Source organism: Eptesicus fuscus, chromosome 8 (assembly GCF_027574615.1).
Source record: "Eptesicus fuscus isolate TK198812 chromosome 8, DD_ASM_mEF_20220401, whole genome shotgun sequence".
Lineage (NCBI taxonomy): Eukaryota > Metazoa > Chordata > Mammalia > Chiroptera > Vespertilionidae > Eptesicus > Eptesicus fuscus.
The window spans coordinates 28,290,945-28,307,355 of record NC_072480.1 but is presented as its reverse complement, the minus strand read 5'-3'; the positions used below and the strand labels follow the sequence as shown (position 1 = coordinate 28,307,355).

General features: G+C 42.1%; 1 long non-coding RNA gene across 1 annotated transcript in view; it reads left to right on the top strand.

Moving 5' to 3' along the window:
• LOC114232984 (uncharacterized) overlaps positions 1–16,411 on the top strand; it is a 41,829-nt gene that overhangs the window by 12,166 nt on the left and 13,252 nt on the right. Inside the window, exon 3 of the long non-coding RNA XR_003619096.2 lies at positions 11,820–11,865. This is a non-coding gene — a long non-coding RNA (uncharacterized LOC114232984). The remainder of the gene's footprint in view (positions 1–11,819; positions 11,866–16,411) is intronic.

Genomic DNA, 16,411 nt, shown 5'->3' with positions numbered 1-16,411 from the left:
CCCAAGCAGAGGCCCTGGTATCTGGGGTTTATTTATGTTCTACAATTGAAACTTTGTAGTCTGGAGGGGAGCCAAGCCTTATGCTTGCTCCGTGGCAGCAGCCATTTCTGTTGGGATTTATGTATCTTCTATAATTGAAATTTTGTAGCCTTAAGCGGAGGCATGGGCCAGCCAGGGTGTGTGGAAAGCTTGGCTTCCTTCATTGCCGGGGCAACCCTAGCCTCCCGCTCTTTCCAGCTCAGTGGCTGCTACCATTTCTGTTTGGATTTGTTTACCTTCTATAATTGAAACTTTGTAGTCTTGAGTGGAGGCCTTGGCCGGCAAGGGCAGGCAGAAAGCTGGTCTTCCTCCATTGCCTGGGAAACCCAAACCTTCCTCCTGCTCTCTTTGGCTGTAGCCATCTTGGTTGGGTTTATTTGCATATTCGCTCCTGATTGGCTCATGGGCGTGGCTTATGGGTGTAGCAGAGTGATGGTTAATTTGCATATTACTCTTTTATTAGATAGGATAATATTTTTATTCAAACAAGCCTTATAACTGGATGGCTTTCCAGTTATCCTCCTATATAATAAAGAGCTAATATGCCAATGGTCATGACACCTTCACACCATAACAACTGTTCAGCAGGAGGCTGCATGCGCAGCGGGGCAGAGCCGCCGCATTGCTCCGGAGATGAGGTGGAAGTGGGGAGGCACCTGGAGGATGCAGGACCATCCTGTGGTGGGGAGGGCAGGAGTGAGTGTATAGCAACCCCCTCACCAGTCCTTCGCCATCCACCACTCTCACTCAGTGAGCCCGCCTGCCACCCACCTGCCAGGGGAAGGACCACAGAGCGTGCACTGCCAGGAAGTGGTGCTCGAAACTCTGCAGCAGGCACGAGGCTTTCACGCTCTCCTCAAGCTCCATGATGGGGCGGAGGTGCCGCGTTGCTCCAGCGACAGGGCAGAAGTGAGGAGCTCCTCGAGGAGGCAGGACCAGCCCAAGGCGACTTGCGGGACCAAGGGCAGGGCTTCAAGCAGCCAGAGAAGGCCAGAGGGGTCAGGGGTGGGGCCAGGCATGCTTGAGCTCTGGGTGGAGAGGTTAGGGTGTCAAGGTGGGGCAGCGGGCAGGTGGGCGGGGCTGCACGATTTTGTGCACTGGGTTACTAGTATATAATAAAAGCCTAATATGCTAAGTGTACCATCAACTTGTCAGCGTTCAACCAATCAAAGCGTAATATGCTAATGATATGCTAAGGCTGCTCAACTGCTCGCTATGATGTGCACTGACCACCAGGGGCAGATGCTCTGACCTGTAGGTTAGCTTGCTGCTGGGGTTTAGCCAATCAGGACTGAGCAAGATGGGCCGGACATGCCCTGAAGCCCTCCTGCGGTCCCTTCCCTGCTGGCCAACCTCCCACGTCTCTCCCTGGCCCTGATTGTGCACTGGTGGGTCCCTTAGCCTGGCCTGCACCCTATCACAATCCAGGACCCCTCAGGGGATGTTGGAGAGCCAGTTTTGGCCCGATCCCACAGTGGGAGTACCGCTCAGCCAGAGGCCAGGCTCATGGCTGGTGAGTGCAGCGGCCATGGCGGGAGCCTCTCCCACTTCCGCAGCAGTGCTAACGATGTCAGACTGATGGCTTAGGCCCATTCCCTGTGGATAGCGGGCCTAAGCCGTCAGTCAGACATTCCCTGAGGGTTCCTGGACTTCGAAAGGGTGCAGGCCAGGCTTAGGGACTCCCCCCGCAAGTGCACAAATTCATGCACCATGCCTCTAGTATTACTATTATAATATTTTATGTGGAAATATATTTATGGTAATATTTATAGTAATATAAATATAATTTTAAAAATATAGCCTGCATATAGAGAACTAAATAAAGGAAGATATACACTGAAAAAAAAAATATATAGCCTGTAAGAAAATTTTAATTTTCCAAAATTCCTTGTCAGTGCTTGATTGTTTTGTGTGTTTTTTTTTTTAATTTCTTTATTGATTAAGGTGTCACATATTGGTCCTCATCCTCCCATTCCCATCCCACAACCCTCCCCATGGATGCCCCCACCCCCCTGTTGTCCTTAACCATTGGTTAGGCTCGTATGCATGCACACAAGTCCTTTGGTTGATCTCTCCCCCCTACCCCACCCTCCCCTACCCTACCTCTGAGGCCCGACAGTCCGATCGATGCCTCTTTGTTTCTGGGTCTGTTCTTGTTCATCAGTCTATGTTGTTCATCATTTCCCCTAGATGAGTGACATCATGTGTTACTAGAAATATACTTATAAGAACCGAATGTGAGATGAGCAATAATCGTTATGCTGACAGGCAAATGAATCAGTCTATAGTGAGTCTTTCTGGACCAACAGTTCTTTTGAGAACCCAATTTCAATGTCCAACAGTTCCTTATGTGTACATGTCAGCACTGACTTTTCAGTTCTGGATGGTGGACAAATGGTGGTAATGCAGGTCCAACTTCCACTGGTTTGGTCTCACCCGGACCCAGGGGCACGGCCTCACCCGGACTCAGGGGCACGCGGCCTCACCCGGACCCAGGACCGAGCATCACCAGGACCCAGGGGCGCATGGCCTCTTCTGGACCCAGGGGCGCGGCCTCACCTGGACCCGGGACCCAGCCTCACCTGGACCTAGGGGCGCGGCCTCACCCGGACTCTGGACCCAGCCTCACCAGGACCCAGGGGCGCGTGGCCTCACCCAGACCCAGGGGCGCGTGGCCTCACCTGGACCCGGGACCCAGCGGGGCTTCGTCTTCTTGATCCCAATTTCTGTAGGTCAATTCCCTCTCAGCAATTCCTTTGGCCATTTTCTCAAAGCTCTGGGGCGGCTGCTGCGGAACTCACTGAGCGGCGGGCTCGGTGAAGCTCTGGTGCACCCGGTGCGCGGCGGCGGGCTGGTCCGAGGTCGCTGCGGCAGCGCTCAGGTCTGCAGCGGCGGCCAGTCGCCGGGCGAGCGCTCCTGGATCCGGGACCCAGCGGGGCCTTGTCTTCCCAATCCCAACTCCCATCGGTCAATTTCTTCTCAGCAATTCCTCTGGCCATTTTCTCAAAGCTCTGGGGCGGTTGCTGCAGAACTCACTGGGCAGCAGGCTCGGCGAAGCTCCGGTGCGCCTGGTGCGCGGTGGTGGGCTGGTCCGGGGTCGCTGCGTTGGCACTCGGGTCTGCAGCGGCGGCCGGTCGCTGGGCGTGCGCACCTGGCCACTTCCAGGGCACAGAGATTCTCGAAGGACTCGGAGGTCAGCAAGAGCGGAGTCTCCCACCCCATGTCCCCCAGGGGCTCGTCTGTCTGTGCTCGGCAGCGAGTGGAGCCGTCCCCTCAGCCGGAGACCACCGGGGGAACCGCGCTGAGCACATTCCAGGCCGCCATTGTGCCACCAGAGCTGTAGTTCTTAAAGTGTGATCTTTGGCTCACCGGCATCAGCATCATCCCGCGTCCCCCTCTGTTTTATTCTAGTTGTAGAGCATCTGCTCAGCCAGCCCTCTGGTGGTTCTGGATGGTGTCTGCTCCATTTTCCAGTTGTAGTTTCAAAATTGTTGTGGTAGGCAACAATCAGGCATCTGCTCTATGCTGCCATCTTGGTCCTTCTGCTGTGTTTTTTTTTTTTTTTTCATTCAACTTCAGATTAGGTTTCTCTTAGGATTCAATATGGCAATTTGGATGCCAGTCCTATTTTGGACATCAATCAGAAGGAAGTAGATTTATGAAAGAATGAAAATGTAATAAAGAATTTGAAAACGTAATTTCATTTTTATTAGTATTTTTATAATCTATTATGATTTTATTTTGTTTTTATAAAGTTTTCATTATCTTAATTATTTATTACTACTTGATTCTTAAGGAATAGTGATATGTTCTTAGAGATAAATAAAACATATTTTTCAATCATTTATTTGAAGAACAAAGCCAATTAATCCCTATGTAACCTGCTACAAATACCTTCCCATATGCTGTTTTTAGGGGAAGGAATTCCTGAGCACTGGTATAACACTACTGAATTTGAGATTACTCCTGAGAGAGGGTCCTAATCTCAGTGACGGTGTCATGTTTGCTTTCATTAGCCCTGTTGAGGTAGCTGTATCGGTTTCCTGGTATGTTGTATTAAATTACGACAAACTTAGTGACAACACAAATTTATTTTCTTATAGTTCTGGAGGTCAGAAGTCTAAAATCAGCCTCCCTGTGCTAAATCCAGGGTATCAATAGGATTGGTTCTTTTTGAAGGCTCTAGAGGGAAAAATCACTTTTCTTGCTTTTTTTTTTTTTACTTCTAAAATCACCTGAATTCCTTAGCCTCTTTTTCACATCACTTCAACCTCTTACTCCTGTCCTCACAGCTACTCTTTCTATGACTCCTCTTGAAGTCCTCTTATACGAACTCTTGCGATTACATTGGGCTCACCAGAATAATCTCATCTCAAAATCCTTAATTTAGTCACATCTGCAAAGTCTTTTTTGCCATATAAAGTAATACTCACAGGTTGCAGGGGTTAGAAAGTGGGCATCTTGGGGGGTCTGTTGGTTCAGCTACCACAGTAGCCTAGGTATAAGGGTCTTGGAAAATGTCTCCACATAAGCCGGTACCTGATATTCTTCTTCTTGGGTAGGAGACATGAGTTAATACATCCCCCAAATTATTTTTCAAATGTAAGTTAATTCTACTATTAGCTCATTATGCATTTCTGGCTTTCATCTCATCATCTTATAGGATTTTGTCTTGAACAGTCATAATGGGTTATAAACTGCTTTATTACCTTCTTAAGTCACAACCACCGTTTTTATGGTAATTTAAAATCTCATAATCTTTTCCTCTATAAATTACATTGAGTTTTTAACAAGGCCCAAGTTTAATGTTTCTTATAGATACCTATTATACTAAATAAAGGACCTTGAAACAATACAGACATGTGGTGTTCTTAGACTATGATATGTCCTAGTGACTTCCCATCATGAGCAAGAACTAATCATCACCCATTCTACATCAGCAGAAAGTTCAGAATTAAAAGGAAAAGTTCAGATTATTTATTATTATTTTCTAAACATAAAAATAAATACTTGTGTAGAACGGGTTCATATCTCTCTAGATGTGGTGATATATTAAAAAGCAGTAACCATCTCCCAACTTGCAATAAAACTTGTAGATTAAAGAGCTTTCATTTTAAGAAGACATCTGCAAGATAAAAAGGGACTTCTTCAAATGTGTTTCATATAGATAGATGTTTTGATATTGATTTGGAACTAATTTTAAAGTGGCTTTTAATGAATTAATTTTTTCAAGTGTATGCTTACTATTGAAACAAATATATTATGTATGAATTTGTCATTTTTTATAAATTCTAATTTTAAAAATTCATTGATATTTACTTTGTTATCTATATTTTATATAATCTCTGTCCTATTTTATTATTTTTCTTTGTTTTATCTTATTTTGAATTTAGATTGCTATTGTGTGTTTTTTACTCCATAATAATATATATCTGCATGATATATAGTTTCTATATGGTTTATTATTTTTTCTATTAGTCTTACAAGCAATATAACATGTTAAAATACATGCTTAAAACAAACTTTCTCCCACTTTAATGACAACTTTTAACATATATATGTATATATAGGCAGATACAAATATACTTGTATATAAACATGCATATTTATTAAATTATTGCTAAAACTAAAGTACATTAGTTTAAAAAATATAGAAATCTATTAAATAAATTTCACATAGAAATTTTGTTGTATGTAAAGCATTTTTAACTCAACTTTTTTTCAAGACTTACTACTCAGATTTTTCTTTATCTTGTGTTTTATTTAAAAGACAAATTTCCACAAAGAATATAATACTAACTTAGCATGTCTAATTCTAAAAATGCAACTAAACAGGAAAATTCCACCAGTGAAAACTATACTTCCATCATATTGGTTGGCAACATTTGTTCTCATTGTATTTTTATCTGAGTTTGTTTAGCAATCCTCTGTCCATCTTATGTGCTGGTCGTGGTGAGTTGTATATTATTATAGTTTTAGAAAGATCCCTTCCAAGGGTATTGAGGTCCTTTACAGTTTCCTTGTACACAGATACAATGTTCACGGAAAAGGCGGTGTTCCATCCCTTTCCTTTGCTGTCTCTGAGTTGGCTCAGTGACCAGGGTTATGCTTCCCAAGCATCCCACACCTTAAGGGGGCATCGGGATCACAAATGCCTGGCCCAGGGGCCGGAAGGTCTGGCCCCATGCTTTGCTGCTGTGAGCCCTCAGCTCTACTGGGAAGCCACTTTGTAAACCCTATCTAATAAAGAGTGAATATGCAAATTGACCATCACGACATAACAAGATGGCCGCGCCCACATTGGAGGCTGAGTTCCCATAAAGAGCAATCAGCAGGGACCTGAGGCTGCGTGGTGCTGGGCTGGGATAGGGGACCTGAGGCTGCACTGGTGGGGCTTGACAGGGGAGCTCAGGCTGTGCCCCCTACCCCGGCCTGGGCTGGGGGACCTCAGGCCTCGCCCCCCACCCAGTGGGGTTTGACGTGGATGGGGCCGGCCGAGTCTGGATCTAGCCCAATGGAGGTAGGGCTGGCTGGGTCTGGGTCTCACATGATTTAGAGGCGCACATGGGTGGGCAAGGACTTGACTCTGGGTCCTGCGGCGCGCCCCAGACTCTGACAGGAGGAAGATTTTCATATACATTTTAGTAATTTTCTTTCATCTCTGACACTTCTATTATAGAGAAAGGGCAAATAGCAATATTAAAATATTTCCTCTAATTAATTCCCTTTTAATGTGCACGAATTTTGTGCACAGGGTCACTAGTATGTAATGAAAAGACAAGGACAAAGGTTCACAAGTATTACACAACTGTTGCCATAAAATGGAAGTTAAGTCTAACTTGCTCTAAATTTTGTGTTTGATACAAAGAATTTTTCTCTAATATTGAAATTTCAGTTTTAATACATCTAAGGACTATTGGTTTGTCATCTTGAGAACATTTTGTAAGAAGAAACTACATATTAAAATATTTGTGGAGTAAATGTTTCTTAATTTAAATGTGTAAACTATTCTTGGCCTTAACTTGCTGACTGGAGACATATTGGTTTAGTTCTGAAAACAGAGTATGAATATATCTTAAATCAGTACTCTTTGCAAAATCTATTTTGGCATTTAAGTAAACTTTATAACATGATGCAAAAATATAATGCTACCACACTACTGCGATTCTGTAATGACAATGAAGGAATTCTCATGGTGTTTTTGTTGTTGTCGTTGTTCAAACTCCATTTCCCAGGTCCTATTTCTCATACCCTTCACTACCTCTTGGTTTATGTAAATGTGATTGCAAGTATTAGTTTTCTGTTGTTACCATAACAAATTACCACATACTTGGTGAGCCATAAATTTGGTGCATTAAAGCAACATGAATTTATTACCTAACATTTTGATAGGCTAGAAATCAAACATGGGTTTCACTGGAATAAAAACAAGTTGTTGTCAGGGATGCATTTCTTTCTGGAGCCTCAAGAGGAGAATCTGCTTCCTTGCCTTTTCCAGCTTCCAGATTCCATTTATATTCCTAGCTTAGCCCCCCCCCCCCCCTTCCTCTGCCTTCAAAGTCAGCATCATCATATCTCTCGGACTCCAGTATTACATCCCCCATGACCACACCCAGGAAGGATGAATTGATTCTACCTACTACGATAATGCAGGATAATAGTCCCATCTAAAGTTCCTTAACTTAATCACATCTTCAAACTTCCTTTTTTGCTATTTATAAATTCATCTCCAATTAATATACACTTATTCATTCCTGACAAACCTGGTATGTACAGTTACTTATCAGAGGGGATCAAGGTAAACAAGGAGCTAAAACGTGTTCATTATAATCACTACTAGGAGGCACTTTTCCAAAACATATTAGTAGAGTTTGATAACTGGTGACTCATACCTAAAAAATACATTTCAGACCTTTTAGTATGAAGGGCAGACAGAATTTCTAGATCCAACTACCTCATTAATATCACCTTATGCTTGTTTCCGTATCAGCTTATGGAACTAGATATATTCCCTCAAAAATGTCTCACCTTTGTGGCTGGAGCTGTCAATTATGTACATGCCCCAAACAATTTCTTCCTCTAATTTAACCTGGTACACTTAGAGCCACTATATAGGGAAGAACACCCAGCTACTCTTTTTACCACTTGATTACTTTATAGCAATACTAGAGGCCCAGTGCATGAAATTCATGCATGGGGGGGATGAGGGGGTGCCACAGCCCAGCCTGTACCCTCTCACAATCCGGGACCTCTTGGCCATCCCTCTTGCAACTTGGGACTGCTGGCTCCTAACCGCTCACCTGCCTGCCCTCCTGATTGCCCCTAACCACTCGCCTGCCTGGCTGATCACCCCTAACTACTCTGCCTGCCTGATGCCCCTAACTGTTCGCCTGCCTGCCTGATCACCCCTAACTGCCTCTGCCTCGGCTCCCGCCACCACGGCTTCATTCAAAAGGACATCCAGAATGATGTCTGGAAGGTCATTCAGCTGTGCCATCTAATTAGCATATTATGCTTTTATTATTATAGATGGAGATTGGTACCCATTGCAATAATGACATATGAGGTAGTCTGGTGTGAAAGGTTTAAAACTTAGGAGCAATTGTAATGACCAAGCCAATAAGCTAGGCTCCTTCTGAAATCAAATTTAGATAATACAATGACTGTTTGTCATTCATTTGCAAAGATATTACAGAAAGTGCTAATGTAAGTGTAGATATTTAGACAATAAACTATTCAGCCATGAGTGAGTCTCCAGATAGTTCCATCAGTTCCTCATAATTATTGTTATTGTTATTATAATTATCATTATTTAAATTTCTGATCATTCATGTGCCCCATACCAGTAGATCTCAAACTTTTTGGCCTCTGGATATCTTCACACCCTTTACATTATTGAGGAGACTAAAGAGCTTCAATCATATGGGTTAAAGTTAGATCAATAGTCACTGCTTTAGAAAATAAAACTGAGAAATGTTTCAATGTTTATTTTTCTTGAGGTATAGTTAACATACTATAAAATTTACCCTTCTCAATTATACAGTTCACTGGTGTTAATATAGTCAGAAGGTTCTATAACCGTGAACACTATCTAACTCCAGAACATTTTCATCACTCCAGAAAGAAGCCATGAACCCATTAGCAGTCATTCACTTTTATTTCTCCCGCCAGTCACTAGAAGCCACTGGTCTTTCTGTGTCTACAGATTTTAATATACTAGATATTTCACATAAATGGAAACATAATAAATGTTAATTTTTAAATTCATTTAAAAATTAGAACAAAACCCTATGGCAAAAAATAAAAATAATAAAAAAAATTAAAAAAACCCTATGGCATAATAGCTATAAGTTTTAAAATATATAATTTTCACTTGATCAAATTATGTTATTGAAACAAAAGATGTCTGTTAAAATGACAAACTCACATCATTTATTTTTGAGGAAATGTTTGCCAACATCCTAAGTACAAGTAACCATATAGTTTGTCAGTTGTTGTCTTAAATTGGTGTTTTATTGAAAAAAATATATAATCTCCTAAGTGCTTTTCCTTTAGATAACCATAGTACCTACATAATACAACCATATACAGCAAGAATACTTTGAGATATGCCTCATTTTATCAGTGAGATATTAAAGAATTGTACATTTTATTCAAAATTTAATAGGATTAATAACTTCTATTGCTTTATTAATTTTTCTATGAGTGAAGAGCACTATGAGTACCAACGAGTACAGTTTGGTGTCACTGTTTTAATTGGTGCTAAAGTACCAGCACTTTTACCCATCATTGGTTTTACACCATCTGTGCAAATGCCTACATGGTGAAAACAACAAATGTCTTGGTGTTATTGTGAAAATAGTTTTAACACATGCCAATCCCCTCCCACCACCAAAAGGGTCTTGAAGCTTCCCAGAAAACTATGGACTACATTTAGAGAGGACACTGATTTTAAATTAATGAGTATATGGTCCAAGTAAGAAAAATAACCCAAGTAATATATTACTTAAATGATATTACTCCAGCCAAAATGTCTTTCTACAACTGCCTCTGCAAAATGTCTTAGTTCAACTCTTAAAAGGCCTTGTTCAAGTGAATTTTGTATTCTGTAATTTTTACTTTTTCGTAAGTAGAGTTAACTCTAGGGGTTGAAATTTTGCATATGGGAATAAAACATAAAATTGTTTTAAATAAATGATTAGGCAGTGTTTTCAAAACTCAGAGCACAAGAAAACTCAGCTGCAGCTCTTTTGATATCTGTCATTACCAAAGAAATATCATCATTACAACCTGTTTAGCATGCTTACAAGTATGTTGTGAGGTTGTTGTGACAGACAGCACTTCAAAGATTCAAAAGCTATATGATGTTTTCTCCTCTGAGCCTGCATTAAATTACCCAGTCTACTATTTTAAAGAAGATATTGTAATTTTTAGTTTTATGTGACATAGCGTAAAACATCCATTTCAATTATAGAATCAACTCTCTTGACAATGGACTATGGAAAATAAAGAGTTAGGGGATTGATTGCTGGGGGGAGAGGTGGTAGGGGTAGGAGGCCGAGGGTGAAAAAGGGGATAAATAGTGATAGAAGGAGACTTGACTTGGGGTGGTGAATGCACAATATAGTGAATAGATGATGTGTTGTAGAAATGTGCACCTGAAACATGTATAATTTTGTTAACCAGTCTATCCAATTAATTAAAGAAGTTTACTCTTCTTATATTTTACATTGAAACTAAAACATTAATAGTTATCAATATTAACCACATCAGAAATTTGTGAAGAAACTTATAGAAGAAAAATAATATAGGCTGGAGATGTTGCATAGCATTAGTTTTTATACCTCATAGTACAATAAAGTCTTTTGGAAATATTTTCTGAAGGACTGGGTATTTGAGCACTATACATGAGAAAATAATTTATCGGTATGTACATGGATCTTTCATTCTAAAAGATTATGCTGCTGTGTAATTCTTCAGCTAAAATGGATGTTTAAGCCTCACCATCCAACTGCACCCTTGACAAAGCATGCAGTAACTCAGAATACAATTTGAAGGTAAGGGGAGAGGGAATGTCCTCCTCCCTGGCTATGGATGATGAAGAATATACTTGTGGTTGATTGATTTTTGTGGCTATTTGTGAAGCCAGTGTAGCACTGATGCTGACACACCTGGAAGGCAGAGCCTCCAAAAACTTAAAGAACTAGAGCCAAAGAATTAAAAAAAAAAAAAAAGTATGAGCCTACCTCACTATTGAATTTTCAGAAACAAATCAGTAAATTCTTATATTTGTTTGTTAGGTTGTTTTTTTTTTTTTGTTTTTTTTTTTTTTGTTTTTTTTTTCAAATTGCACTAAAACATCAAAAGCCAAAGATATTTGAGAGAATGAAATCAGGCAGAAGAAATGTAGCGGAACAAGAGATCAAATGAGAGTTCTTCTTTGCTAAGTCAGGGTTGCAAATTCAAATGCTTCAGGGCCAACTCAGGAAATTAATGAAGTAAATCAAGCATAAGATAAAACATTGTGGACAGTGATAATTTTTATTTTATTTTTAGTTTTTAGGTACTACTAATGTGTTAATTTAAGTCCAGTGCTATTAGATATTTTTATTTTCAACATTTTAGAAGGTTAAATAAGATATTGTTTGGATGATGTTTGTGACAGTGTCTTATAGACACAAAACAAATAAATAAGTGGTAACTTACTATTTTTGAGACTGATAGCAAAATGTGTGGCATTCAACAAATTTTAAATTGCCTCTTTTTTTTCTGTTTGACAGGGGATATATGACTAGAGGACAGTTGGATATAGGACTTAAAAAACAGGTGAGCCTCAGATGAGCTATAGTTAACTAAAGGTAACCTTAGAAGACTGAAAGACAGTTGAGGGGTCAGAGTGATATGCATATTTGAGGAAAAAATATAGAACATTATTTATTGGCCAAATATAATAGTAACTAAAATGAATGTATTTGAATATTGACAATTTAAATCCAACCTCTACCATGTCATACCTTGGCAACCTCACCCAAAGTAATTAACCTGTGTATCAAATATTTTCATCTGCAATATGAAAATACTAACCTCAACCTTTTCGTAGGGTTTGTATGAGGTTAAAGGAAGTGCATATAAAACATAAAGTTCAGTCTCTGGCATAAAATAGGTGCTTAATAAATATTACTACATTTATTGATTGAGTGGAGAATAAAACAGAAGAACTAGTGAAAAAGAATGAGAAAAAACAAAATTGAAAAATGAAAGAAGGTATGAATTTTTCAGAGTAAGAGAAAATTTATGGTTTCAGAAAATGTCAAGGATAAAGAATATAAAGAACAGCCAAAACCAGTTTGGCTCAGTGGATAGAGCGTCGGCCTGCGAACTGAAGGGTCTCAGGTTCGATTCTGGTCAAGGGCATGTATCTTGGTTGCAGGCACATCCCCGGTGGGGGATGTGCAGGAGGCGGCTGATCGATATTTCTCTCTCATCGATGTTTCTGGCTCTCTGTCCCTCTCCCTTCCTCTCTGTAAAAAATCAATAAGAAATATTAAAAAAAATAATATAGAGAACAAATAATTGTGCTTAATAAGCATCAGCAAGTTACAGAACATTTTCACTGAAGGTGCAATCCTCACTTTGGAGGTAGAGGAAGAAGCACATAGTAAGAGACTAAGAAATGTAGTGGTAGTACATTTACATCTATAGAACGTAAGTGATTACTTGAACTAAATAGAAAAAGCAATGGAAAAATGTATCAAATAATCCTGATAAGGAAGGTTTTTGTTTTTTGGTTTTGTTTTTTTAATATAAGGGATATATGAACATATTTGAATGTAGATAGGAGAGGTCTCAGTAGGGTTTCTGGAAAAAGAAAAGAAATAATGATGTAAGTCCCAGAATGTGCAATAGTAGAAAATGAAATAGATATTAACCTTCATTAGGAATAAAAAACACCTCTGTCTCTAAAATAGAAATAATGGGAGAGGGGAAATATTTAAAGAGATCAGAGGATATGGTGACAGCTATAAACTGAGACTAGAACTCATATTTCTTACTAGTCTTCTCAGTAAATTAGAACATTTGGCCTATTTTGTAGCATCTACACTAATAAAGGAGAAACATGCAAATTGACTGTACCTCTGCTACACCCACTGGCCAATCAGGAGTGAGTATGCAAATTAACCCAACAAATATGGAGGTGGCCACGGAGCTGGAGTGAACAGGAGGCTTGGGTTGCCACCGGCAATGAAGGAAGCCAAGCTTCCTGCCCGCTCTGGCCTCTGCTCAAAGAGTGGCTGGAAAATAAAGGAGTGGCCCTGGCCTCTGCTTAAGGAGTGGCTGGAGACCTGGGTCATCAAGGGAAACCCAGGCTTCCAGCCAGCCCTGGCCTCTGCTCAAGGAGTGGCTAGGGTCCTGGGTCGCTGGGGGAAACCTTAGGCTTCCAGCCTGCTCTGGCTTCTGCTCAAGGAGGGAATGGGGCCTGGGTCGCTGGGGGGTGTGGCCAGCCTGAAAATGGCCCTCAGCCCCTTACCCAGGCTGGCCATACCCCCATGGAGTAAGAGTCCCTGCTGGGAGGTGTGGCCAGCCTGCAAACACCAATCAGCCCCTCACCCAGGCTGGCCATGCCCCCCCAGCAGGGACTCTTATTCCATGGGGGCATGGCTGGCCTGCAAACCACCACAGGCCCCTCGTCCAGGCCACCCCATGACCCAAGGGAACCCCCACCCTGATCCGGGACACCCTTCAGGGCAAACCTGCTGGCCCCCACCCATGCACCAGGCATCTATCTATACTAATAAAAGGGTAATATGCTAATTAGACTGGGAGACCTTCCAGGAGCCCTTCTGGACTTTCTTCTGGATAAAGCCATGGTGGCGGGGCCGAGGTAGAGGTGGCTAGAGGACAAGAAGGGAAGGCAGTTATAGGTGATCAGGCCAGGATGGGACGGTAGTTGTGGGTGATCAGTCCGGTGTGGGGGGCATTGGGAGTGATCAGGCCGGTGGGGTGGGCAGTTTGGAGTGAGCAGGGAGACAGTTGGGAGTGAGCAGGCCAGTGGGGAGGGCAGTTAGGGGCGAGCACATTGGCATGGGGGGCAGTTGGGGGCGAGCAGCCAGCAGGCAGAATGGTTAGGGGTAATCAGGCAGGCAGGCAGGTGAGCGGTTAGGAGCCAGCAGTCCTGGATTGTGAGAGGGATGTCCAACTGCTGGTTTAGGCCCGATCTCTGTAAACTGGCAGTAGGACATTTTTCGAGGGGTCCCAGATTGGAGAGGGTGCAGGCCGGGCTGAGGGACACCACCCCCCCCTGCACAAATTTCATGCACCAGCCACTAGTAATACATATAAAAGAACTGGAAGAAATGCTTTGGAAATAAACAATGGTGTTATCAAAAAAGACGAATAAAGGGATACAGCACTGAGTGCTAAACTGGAGTATTATAAATGGCATTTGATCTATTTAGTCTTGTTTAAGATTTTGTTGCAGAAACTCTTTGTTTCTTTATTGGGTACAGGAGACAAAATGTTGGAAGTTGCCCGATATTAACATTGGTATGAGGAGAATTGTGGAGTTACAATCAAAATGATTATTTTTCTTGAGGCATCATAGTTGGCTGTGCTGAAATGATTGAATGTAGGATTCAGACAAGCTAGAGTAGCACATGAATGCTACGTGCTAAAATTTTAGAGAAGGGAAGTGCAAAAGAAATAAAATGGAGAGCTGAAAAAGTTCTAATGGTTGTGAGAAATACATGGAAATAACAAATAAAAATATTAGAATTTGTGGTAGAATGTTTTCAAAATGGCCTGGGTCCTCCACTATTCCTGCATCCATGTTCATCACAATGTGATTTTATTGTATCTGCCATCAAGAACTTGAGCCACTTGTTGTATTCTCTCTGTATTTGAGATAGCCTTGTGATTCTCTTTGGCCAATAGAATGCAGCAAAAATGAAACTATGCCAGTTCTAAGCTTACATCTTAAGTAATCTTACATGCTTTCATTTTGTCTCTGGTTCCTGTGCCTTCACCATGATAACATGCCTGGGCTTTCTAAAGCTTAGGCACATGGACCAGGATAGCCATCCCAGTTAACCTCACTGAGATGCAAGATATAGGAAGAATCCCAGTCAAAATGAGCAGTGCTGCCTTGTCAATCCACAGCTGAACCCAGATACATGAGAAACTTAATCAAGACCAGTTTGGAACAACAGAACCACCCAACCTACCATAGATTCAGGACCAAACTAATTTTCATTGCACTATATCACTAGGTGTTATGGATGCTAATTATCCTATCTAATAATAGAGTAACATGTAAATTACCATCACTCTGCTACGCCCACAATTGGGCGGTGGGAGGCTGGGGGCGGGACCCGGGGTGGCCTATCCGGCCATTGAGAGGCACGGATCCGCTGCCACTGAGGGGGGCTACCCTGCTATTGAGAGGCGCAGGGGGCAGGACTCCCGCCCCCTGTGCCTCTGACGGCCAGATCCGTGGCCACTGAGGGGGCCTGCCGCGGACACCCAGCTGTGCCTCTCAACAGCAGGGTAGCCAGGTGTCCACAGCAGCCTCCCTCAGCAGCCGTTGAGAGGCGCAGGGGGCAGGAGTCCCACCCCCTGCGCCTCTCAACAGCAGGGTAACCCCCATCAGTGGCCGTGGGCCATCAAAAGTGGGGGAGCTGGGTGCCTGTCTGCTCCGGCACCAGGCCTTTCAGAAGCCTCCGCAGAGCTGGAGGCTTCTGAAAGGCCTGGTACACCAGCGGACAGGCTCCCAGCTCCACCGCGAAAAGCAAAAGCGTGTAGGGGACCCTACACGTGCGTGATTCAATCATGCACTGGGCCTCTAGTACAATATAATATTATAATAAATGATTCACTATTTTTCTTTGATAAGTAAATATAGACTATTATTTTGCAGTGTATTTCATATGAAATACTTGCTTACCATTTCCTCTAAACACTCGGTGTGTCAGATTTGTTCTTAAAGTATCTCTCTTGGAATGTATATAAGATGTGGTACCACCAGTTCAGGGTATCTTTCTATGGATTTAGTAATTTTGATGCATTCTATATTTGATTAGCCATTTGGCAACAACTTCCTGCTATTGGGATTCCCATAGATAAAAGGATAAGCTGATAAGCTCTAAGGTATGAACTGTTGTTTTCTAGCTCCTGCTTTAACTAAAGAAACACATAACTGCCCTAACCGGTTTGGCTCAGTGGATAGAGCGTTGGCCTGTGGACTGAAGGGCCCCAGGTTCAATTCCGATCAAGGGCATGTACCTTGGTTGTGGGCACATCCCCAGTAGGGAACGTGCAGGAGGCAGCTGATCGATGTTTCTAACTCTCTATCCCTCTCCCTTCCTCTCTGTAAAAA